This window comes from Hesperophylax consimilis, chromosome 20, assembly GCF_061612785.1.
Source record: "Hesperophylax consimilis isolate HC1 chromosome 20, BYU_Hcon_1.0, whole genome shotgun sequence".
Lineage (NCBI taxonomy): Eukaryota > Metazoa > Arthropoda > Insecta > Trichoptera > Limnephilidae > Hesperophylax > Hesperophylax consimilis.
This window is the reverse complement of record NC_142855.1, coordinates 4631957-4642878: the sequence shown is the minus strand read 5'-3', so window position 1 is coordinate 4642878 and position 10922 is coordinate 4631957. Positions and strand designations below refer to the sequence as shown.

The following is a 10922-nucleotide window of genomic DNA, read 5'->3' as shown; positions in this document are numbered from 1 at the left end:
CAAATCTCCCTTTCGAGGACATGAATAGTTGCAGTCGGAACATGAGAAAGGTTTTTTACCAGTGTGAATCAGCATGTGTTGCTTCAAACCTACCCTTTGAGAACAAGAATAGTTGCAGTCGGGACATGAAAAGGGTTTTTCTCCACTGTGAGTCAGCATGTGTCTCGTCAAAGATCCCCGTTGAGAACATGAATAGTTGCAGTCGGTACAAGAAAAAGGTTTTTCTCCAGTATGGGAGCGTAAGTGAAGTTTTAACTTTGACTTATGAATGCAGACGTAGTTGCAATGGGTACAAGAGAATCGTTTTTCTACAGGACGCGTCTTCGTATCTGTCAATGAGCCTGAAAAAGATTATCATAAAATCTATAAGTGTAAGGACAAGTGAATACATAAAAAATAGAATGAACGAATTTTTATGTACCTGTTGTGTGGATAAAGCTTTCGAAGCGTTTTAGGCAAATATTTTTTACATCAGGCGGGTCTATGTTAATTTCCACAAAACTAATTCCTCCTCCATCTTCTTCTCGGAGTCCTGGTTCTGATTTAAATGTCTCTACAATAACTGGCTCAGTCTCTGCGGGGAAACGGCGTGATGGTAAGTTAGTTAGTAAATAACGTATATAGAGTACAGAAAAAATAAAAACAAGAAAAAAAACAAAAAAAAATAAAAATCTCAAATAGTTTATTTTCGTTATTGCTGGAACCAAGCAAAAGTTTATAATTAAATTTATATCCAGGTTTTAAAACAATTAGAAGACTCTCCGGGAAGTTAAACTCACTATCATGAATGTTCGTTATAATTAGCCCGGTATCGGACAAATCAAACACTCGACCCCTTAAACCAGTTCAAAGAGAGTTGTTATAAAGAAATCTTATTTGAAGATAGGAGAAAATATAATCATTTACTTTTTACCGGAAATAGGGGACACTTTGAAGAAACATATTATCCTGTCTGTGCAACATCGCAGTAGTTTTTACTGGAAATAGGGGACATTATGAAGAAAAATATTATCCTATCTGTGCAACAACACATTCAAAACGTAACTTACTGACTTTTCGACTACTCTCCGCATACTCTAAACGTTCCTTCTTTAGATCTCTAGGGTCAAAAAAAGTATCCCCATTCGGGACTTCACTTTCGCCTTCTTCCTGGGGCCCTGGTTCCGTCTTGATGAAAATACTCTCTGGTTTTATTAGATCCATGGCAAGACTGTGGTATGGTTATGGAATTAGTTTGAGCCCAAAAAATATTCCTAAAATATCCTGAGACAAAATAACGAAATCTAAATTTGATAAACATAACAATTAATTAGAAAAAAGAAAATAATTTTTACTGAAAAATCCTTGATGTTAAGTGAATTGAAAACGGTTGATGGAATCGTAGACTATCATTAGATTGCAAGTTAATATACAGAGGATAGGGACACGCCATATAGCATATATTGCAAATCTATTTTCTGTACATTTACCGATCATAGTAATCTGACGCCGTCTTTGTCAATATATATATATAAAGTGACATAATTGTATATTCGATCTGCCTTTCAGTTTCCAACAAATTACCGATTTACGCGGATATACCATATTTTGATACATATTATTATTTTTAATCAATGCCTCCGAAATACAAATCCATGACTAGGCACTTCACAGAGAAATTAATTTTATGTGGAAACTTTACTGGTTAATGCAACCATTTAAAACTGTTACAATAAACTAAAACAATAAAAAAGTCGAATTGACAGTTAAAACGTTTCTCAAATAAAACGTCAAATAATCGAAATTAGATGTATCACTTACCGAAATTTAGGCTAGGTCGCGTTAGACATAGCGCAGTTAGAAACAGCGCAAAGCATGCCGTGGCTCAAAATGCCCGGGAAGAAAATATCAGCTTTAGAACTTATCAATTAATATCACAAATATGAGATAGTTAATTTAACTGCGTGGGTATACAGTGTATGGGATATTAGGTAGAATTACAGTTAGAAGAGGACGAAGCCATTGGCAGGTGGCGATAGCATGACATGTGTACAATAGCTAGGTCATAGATAAACAACTCCGTGCTATTTGTTAGTTTGTCTATAATGACAATATTTAGAAACATTATACGCGTACGATTCTTTTACGTCACACACCTAGGGTTGCCAGATGTCCGGTTTTGGACCGGACAGTTTTTTGAACGCTGTCCAGTCCAGAAAATTTTGGAATTTTGGAAACAAAATTTTGAAAATACGCGACATCACGATATTTACAGAGCAAAAACCGTGTGCGATTCTGGTGGGTGTCAATCTGTTAAAAATGGTACAATATGTGTGCAGTGTTCCCGTCTCCAATGCCTTCGTAGAAAGAGTTTTTAGTGCAAAGGGTAATGTATGGACTGACGAAAGAAATCGACTGGTTGTGAACACCGCAATAAGCGAATTATATTTTTTTTTTCAAATATTAGTTGCACTGAATTTAAAGATACAATTTCAGGCAATAAACGATTATTTCAAGCAGTAGCATCTAGTACAAAATATGTTAAAAAGTTATTTTTTGCTTACCAATAGTAATAATAAATATATGTTTTAATGTCTACTAAGGTTCCCCCCTTTGATATATTTTTTTTTATATGGAACATCTGGCAAACCTACACACACCATCGACCAAGGTAGAGGAAATGCAAAAAAAAAGCGATAGTTAAAATATAATTCTCATGGTGGGCAGACGAAGAAATTTAATTAGAAAAGTAAATATTTATGAATTCTCAAAATATTCTGCCCCGGTTTAAATATACGTGACGGCAACAAATTTCTTTCTGATTGTTTTGTACTGAGAAATTGAACTTTTAAGTACCTTTTTTTGGAACTCATTTACTGAGGATAGCGCTTTTTTAGACGAAAACCTGTCGGAAAACAATCGAGCTGTCGTAAAAATAACTTGAAATTTTAATGAACATTTTCAAATAAAATTGTTCTTTTCTACGACATTATCGAATTTTTACATTTCTCTGTTTTACAGAAATGCAAAAAAGTCTAATAGTATATATTTCAGCAAGACAATAATTGCAGTTATTATAGATAACACGTTAAATCAAGAATGAATTAGGTAGAACGATGGAATTATACCCTGCATGATATAATCATGATCTAGAACGGCATTACAATACTCACAATCCAATCATGGCGGGATTTCTGTCTGAAAAATAAAATAGATTCTATTCTGTGCTCAAGGTAAGGGAGGACATAAAATAATTACAAAGAGGTATTTGCACCGGTTTTATTGGTTACAATTAGGAGTCCTATTTTTCGTTCGAGATGCGTTCGCAAAGCCCAATTTCTGAACATTCAACCCTTTACTTCCGATTGAAATACTCGAGCGACGAAATGACGGACATCTCGTTACTATCGGATAAGCAATATGTAAAAATCTGACAAATCTCCACATGTTATGTATTGTGGCCTCTATATGTTTAGCTATACCAATGTAAAATGACATTAAGTGTCAGGATGTAACAAAGCCTCCTGACATCGGAATACTTACTTCTGATTTCAGCTACTAGAACTCGGGGCATATTTAGAATTGGGTCTAACTTTTATCTAAAGAAAACGTGTTGAATAGACCAGTGAACTTTATTACCTGTTATATAGAGGGCCAAATTCTGGGGAAACCCGAATATGTCCACAGATGTCTTCAAAACGTTCAACACTTCAGGCAGAGAATAAAATTCCATCGGGATGCGTGGGCACGCGACATTGAAATCCTTGCTTACAGTAATGGGAAGCTGGGTTATATTTCCAATAACAACCAGAAGGTTTAATTTTTATAAATATCAATCAATATATTCAGTATGCATTGTGTACAACATTGAAAATCATCAACTTATTACAAAGCAAAATAAAATACGTCTCACCCTTTTTATTCAACCGACCTTAGTAAGCTAACTAATTGTATAATGAGTGAGTAGAGTATGCATACAGCACGTAGATGGAGCGTGGCGTCCAGTCCAGCAGCCAATAGGCTGCATGATGCAGCCAGCCCGAGGATAAGATGACCAACCTTCTGTGAGCATCAAGAAGTCGAATGTTCCACTAGTGAACGGCCCAGGTTCAGCCAGCGATACGATGCCCGGCACAAGGGGCAATCGTACCCAAATAAAAGATTCAACCCAGCAGAAACGAGGTTCAATGATGGTGGATATCAGGATATCACAGAAGATCAGCGGATGCCACGGCTTAACACGCGAGAAGCGTATAAATCATCTCCAACCGAAATCATTAGCGGGATTCTATAAGATAACGGCGTAGTTCAAGTAAGACCTATTACACCACTCACCAAGCACTTAGCTATCAACATGTTTTCCAATGACATTCAGATATTTTCATCGGTGGATGTGGTTATGTAATTTCGTGACATATAGACCATTGAGATTTCTGTGTCTTTTTTCGGTTCAAATTTTCGATCGGAGTTATACGATGGACCGAAAACGCCCAGTAGAGCATTCGTGGGACTTAGTATGAATGGCATTGAAGTCAAATCTAGGGTGAGGGAAAATTGCCTGGTAGCCATCCTTCGAAATGGTGTGTAAGTTTTTATGAGCAAAACTTGGTATAAATTTTCTACAAACCAAAAACTAGGCTGCTTTAAGGAATTTCTGCTTCCATTATTGTAGTGTGAGGCAAGCGAATGACTCGCTAGTCAAATTATTTACATTCAAATAAGAAATTCTGTAGTGACGGTTGGTTTGTCTATGTATTTAATTTTTTTTTATTTTTTTTTTATTATTTATTAATTCACGCCCGGCTGGGCTTTTACATGTTATTTTCTTATTTTTTTACAAAAAAACACAAAAAAAATCAAAAAGAAAACAAGTCAAAGTAAAATAAAAAAAACAAAATCAAAAGAAAATAGAAGACATAATAAAACACAACATTTCAAACAAAAACAGTGTCAAAACGAAATAATGTGGAAACTAGACACTCCACTATGCAAGATGGAAAAATATAATGGAAATTTATAAAACTTTGGTAAGATAAACAGAGCTACGTAGTTTCTATAGTTAAATTATATTAAATTTGATATTCCTCTTTCTGAAATAAATTGGGTAACGACTTGTTTATATTTGGTGAATGATGATGTATATATATATGTGTATTTTATATTATATATGCTGATTAAAAACTTATATTTATAAATTTACGAAAATTTTTTTTTTTCAAAATCAGAATAAGACAGTCATACGAAGTTTTCCAGAGATCCTTTTCATAACTTAGCAGGCGGTAACAAGAGGACCGAAGAACGAATGTTTTCTGTCTTTTCTTATTCGATTGTAAAATTATTTATATACACACGAAAAAGCTTGTGAAGTGTGATGGCAGTTACTGCATGTATTTTATTTAAGTTTAAAAACATCACGTACATTTATATAGTATAATTAGTATAATATACTATAGTTTATATTGATATTGCTACCGGGAGGTTTCTCAACTCTGTTTCTCAGCCTGCGTTTCGTTAAATCGCCATTTTGAGAAAATTAATAGCTGCATTCGAAACGTGAAGGGGTTTTTTTGTTCAATAGTGTGTCAGCATGTGTCTCGTCATATGTCCCTTCCGAGAACATGAATAGTTGCAGCAGGAACATGAAAAAGGTTTTTCTCCCCTGTGGATCATCGTGTGTACCGTCAAAGATCCCTTTTGTGAACAAGTATAACTGCAGTCGGGGCAAGAAAAAGGCTTTTCTCCACTGTGAGTCAACATGTGTTTTTTCAAATCTGACCTTTGATAACATGAATAGCTACACTGGGAACATGAAAAAGGTTTTACTTCACTGTGAGTCAACATGTGAATCGTCAAAGATCTCTTTCGAGAATACGTATAGCTGCATTCGGAACATGAAAAAGATTTTTCACCACTGTGGGTAAGCATGTGTAGTGTCAAAGATCTCTTTTGAAAACATGAATAATTGCAGTCGGTACAAGAAAAAGATTTTACTCCACCGTGTAACATCATGTGTTTCTTCAAATCGCCATTTTTACAACATGAATAGCTGCACTTGGAACATGAAAAGGGGTTTTCCCCACTATGAGTCATCATGTGACTCGCCAAATATCGCCGTTGAGGACACGAATAGTTGCATTCGGAACAAGAAAAAGGTTTTTCTCTACTGTGAGTCACCATGTGTTTCTTCAAATATCCCCTTTGAGAACACGAATAGCCACAATCGAGACATGAAAAAGGTTTTTCTACGCTGTGAGTCAACATGTGTTTTCTCAAATTTGACTTTTGACAACCTGAATAATCACAAACCGAACATAAAAAAGGTTTTTCTCCACTGTGTGTCAGCATATGAATCGCCAAAGATTCCTTTCTAGAGCATGAATAATGGCAGTCGATACATGAAAAAGGTTTTTCTTCCCTGTGAGTCAGAATATGAATCTTCAAAGTTCCTTTTCGAAAACACGAATAGTTGCAGTCGGAACACGAAAAAGGTTTTTCTAGGCCGTGAGTCAGCATGTGTGTCGTCAAATTTGACTTTTGACGACATGAATAATTGCAGTTGGAACAAAAAAAAGGTTTTTCTCCAGTATTGGTGCGTTCGTGAAGTTCTAACTGCGACTTACGGCAAAATGAGTTTTTACACCAGGTACAAGTGAATGGTTTTTCCGTAGGATGCTTCTTTAGACCTGTAAAAGAGTTTTCAAAACATACAAATCGAAACTTGAGAAGTGTTAGCACAGTTCCATTACAGATGGTTAAAATTAGAAAAAACGATTTCTTAATTCAGAAAAACTCGATTTTAGCTGCATAGGTTCACCGCTTACAATAAAATTTCAATAGCCAGTCATGTTTTTATCTAGGAACTCGTTTGTTGTGTCTTTGTAAGAGATATTGTATGGAATTAGATATTTTTAAAATAAGAGACCACGAGTTCTTAATTTTAACAGACAAAACCGGTTTTACCTGTTGTTTGGGTTATTCTTTCAGAGCGATCTAAGCATTCTTTTTTTTATATTCGGCAGGTCGATGTCAATTTCCTTATAAGGAATTCCCACTGAACATTCTTTTTGGGGTCCCGGTTCCGCCTTGATGGAAGCAATTTCGACTTGAACCCTACCTGGAAAAACAAAACAACAATATGTATGTAAGTTATGCCTAACTAGACGAATGCGAATTCAGAGCACCTGAATAGTCGCAGGAACAATTACTAAATTCAATCAAATTGTATTAATTATCGGAAGTGTGAATAATTCAACACCAGGCGTGAATCGAATCCGTAGCGATTTAAAAAAACTTGTCTAACTACTTAACCTTGTAATTGATGACTTAATTAACATCACCATTCATATAAGCCACATTCCTGTAGAGCTAATATGTAACATTCTACGACCTATTTTAAAAAAAGGAGATCAATCTATGGAATATAATACTAGGCCATGTTCACGACTACTCGGATTAGAACTTTTTTTAGAAATATAAATCGGTAAATTTAGATAAATATATATAGATAAATACGGTTTTATCCATGAATCAATTAAAATAAATGTTACAAGCTACTAAAAAACTAAACCAATTTTATAATTGGTTTAATTAAACCTAAAAAAAACGTATGGGTTCTTTGATTTACTAATTTAAACCCTTTGATACACTTAGCTATAAACAAAAAATTAAGTCACTTGAATCCATCTGAATCCGCTGTGAACTTTTATAAAAACTGAAACAATTTAGCAAATGGAAAAATAAAGATAATCATACATTAATTGAATATTTTTAATACGATAAATAAATCGAAACATACCTAGGATACCGCAAAGATCAATTTTGGGTGCTAAATTATAATTATAACTGTTACAATACTAATAAGCAAGAATTTATTTTATTAAAAATATATGTAACTTTGTTTACATCACTGTATTTTAAACTGAGATTCTACATGTCATGTTACGTGGGCAATATCAACATTAACATGAGTAAATGTATAATGTTATAATAAATGTGACATAGAGAGTACAAGATTAATTGAAAAGAGGTATAAAAATTCCACGAATATCAGTTATGAAGGCCGAATGCTTGAATCGATGATAAATAAATAAATAAATTGGAGGAAAACGAGCACAGCGCTAAAATTACAAAGCTGTGGATAGTAAATGAACAATCCACGTATATTTTATCTGTACCTAAAACAAACATTTTTCCGGACGCATGCATTTATCAACAAAAACAAATGTAAATAGAAATAGATATCTAAAGGTTATAAAATATTACCACATAATAATTAAGTTAACCTTCAGACAAGCTGTTGTCATGTGACAGCTTTGTAGGACTATCTACAGATTGTAAACACAAAACGTGTCAAATCGGGAACTTGGATAAGAGACTTTAATATGATATAAGATTTTCACGGCCAAAAGTATTTTTGTTATTTGTTTTTAGGGTGTTATACCGTGTTGCGAGAACTCCTTCTTTAGCCAACGTTTCGGACAGCATTGCAGTGTCCATCATCAGGGCATATTAAGATTGCTGTAGTTGGGCAGTTTTATGTAAAGATACATTTTTAGGTAAATATCAAAGTAACTCATGTAGGTACTACAAAAGAGGACGCTGTGAACAAGCATATATCCTTTCTGTGCAATATTACTAAACGGACATGGATTCCGAACAACAGAGTTTAACATCCTGCATTGTTACATAACGAGCAACGCTACTTACTGGCTGTCCGAGTAGTCTCTGCATATTGCAAACGTTCCTTCTTTACGTATGGGAAGTCACAATCCATATCGGTGTACGGTATTTCATCTTCAACTTCTTCCTTGGCCCCTGGTTCTGTCTTGATGGTCTCTGAATTTAGTATATCCATGTTATAGTAGGTAAGTGGTTCAAGCCCAAACAATATACCTACAACAGAACGTATTTTTTGCCATAATATGAAGTCTATTATACAAATATTTTGAAATAAGGAAATGCTGGTGACCTTGAAGATACGATCATTGAAGTCGTTTGAGAGAATCGTCGTCAATCGTCACATTACAGTTATCTGACACTGACTTCCACTATGACTCCATGTAAAACGGTATTACGGTAAATTTGATTGGAATCCACCATCCCGCTTTTTATAAAATATCATAAATTTGTTAAGAATTAGTGACTCATTCAATCAATTCCTTTGAAATACAATTCTAAAAGGGAAGACGTCAAATTGACAGTTCAAAAGTTTCTCAAACAAAACGTTTGGTTGCGTTAACGGCCCTCCTCACGATTCAACTTGTTGAACCCGACATTTGGAAGCGCCTACCGAATTATTCGTATTCTGATGGCCCAACAACGGTGTGTAGGGCTTAATATTGCAGGTATTCACTTATGAGCCGAACCTGTCTTCCTGTGGGAAAGAAACGAACCAAAAAACCAACGGCGGTTCCCACAGATTAAGGTTCTAGTGTACCGACATGCTCGGGAAGAAGATATCAGCTTAAGAACTAACCAATTACTATCACAACTATCACAAGGGATGATTCATTTAACGATATTACGATTGGCAGGCGAAGAGAGTATAAGTCAGATTTATAATTTTATGTTATCTCAGTCGTACTTTTCATTAATAGACAATTCTGAAATCATAGACAATAATTTTACCGTTTATATTTATTTATTTATTTTACGCATTGATGTATTATACTAGATTAGCCCTGTCTAGTTAAACTAATTTTAAAAATGACACCACATAGCTTACGTCACAAATATGAAGATGAACTTAACAACCCAACTCAGTTTAAACTCCTTGTACAAGCGTTCAAACTCGTAAGCGAAACCAAGGAACAGCGTCCATTTTGTTACCGCGTTGTTGTTGTGACTTGAATACAAAGCCGTCACCAAACCAACATTTTTTTTTCTAAACCAGGTCTGAATCAGGTAAAGGACTAATAAATAACACAAAATGATTTTTATTTTCACATTTTAAGTTTTGGTTCTGTACACTACATATTGAACCAAAACGGGAAACGTAGGTACTTACATTTTCTATTGAGTAGAAGTTTTATAAATTTACAAAATTATTTATGTAAAATAGTATATAATTATCAAAGAAAGCGTTTACTTTGTGGCTTGATACCTTAATCAAATGAAAAGTTTTTTTTTTTTTAACGACTTTGTTAGGTTTATAAAACAGCATTATAAAAAACTAGTCTAGGTACAAACATTAATAATGTATAAAATATAATATTAAAATAAAGCGAGAGAAATCATATTAGACGAGGACAGAGCTTCAGAGAGGGTTTGGTGGGGTGGGACAAGGGAGGGTGGGGGTTACATGGTAATCATATCAATTTAATTATGCCCATTAAATAAGCTTTTACATTGTGTTTGTCTCCTTTTTTCGAATATAGGCACAACTTTATATATCTACGGAAACAAATATGATTGTACCTTCTTTCCCAAGGATTGCAGTGAACCGCGCCAACAAGCTTGCCAAATGCATGCCGATCGGACCGACATTTATTTCGTATATTAACTGCTGTAATGTCATACGATTTCAGAAAAATGCCTATTCGGTTTATTTTTGTAGTGCCATTTTTGTGAAATATATAGATGGTGCTTAATCAAAGCTAGACAATAACAACCAGTAATTAAAATAACCTTTCTCAGATTAAGCAACGATACCTAATCTGTGGGTATATAACATTCTCTCCTCCACACAGCATGCTCAAAGATTATAAAGGACCTGAAGGAAATTGTAGTCAAAACGTTTGGGATGAAAATGAATTAAGCACACATGGTTTCCTGATGATGGTACGGTCAACGTGTTCCGATATCGTGATAATTAATGTACTCGAAATTTACTAAAAATTTAACAAGAAACCTGTTAATTCATTCGTTAAGGGCCTGCAATCCCTTTTTTAAATAAATTATAAAAACGCTGTTCCGACATCGTAATAATTAATGGAGTCGAAATT

The 10922-nt window shown here is 34.5% G+C and overlaps 1 long non-coding RNA gene across 1 annotated transcript; it reads right to left on the bottom strand.

Annotated features, from left to right (window-relative positions):
* Nucleotides 1-6616: 6616 nt before the first annotated feature.
* LOC149413954 (uncharacterized) lies at nt 6617-9277 on the bottom strand. Its single transcript, XR_016303995.1, has 4 exons — nt 8948-9277; nt 8686-8871; nt 6940-7093; nt 6617-6662 (listed from the first exon to the last, which is right to left on the bottom strand). It is a non-coding gene; the product is annotated as an uncharacterized LOC149413954 (long non-coding RNA).
* Nucleotides 9278-10922: the final 1645 nt, after the last annotated feature.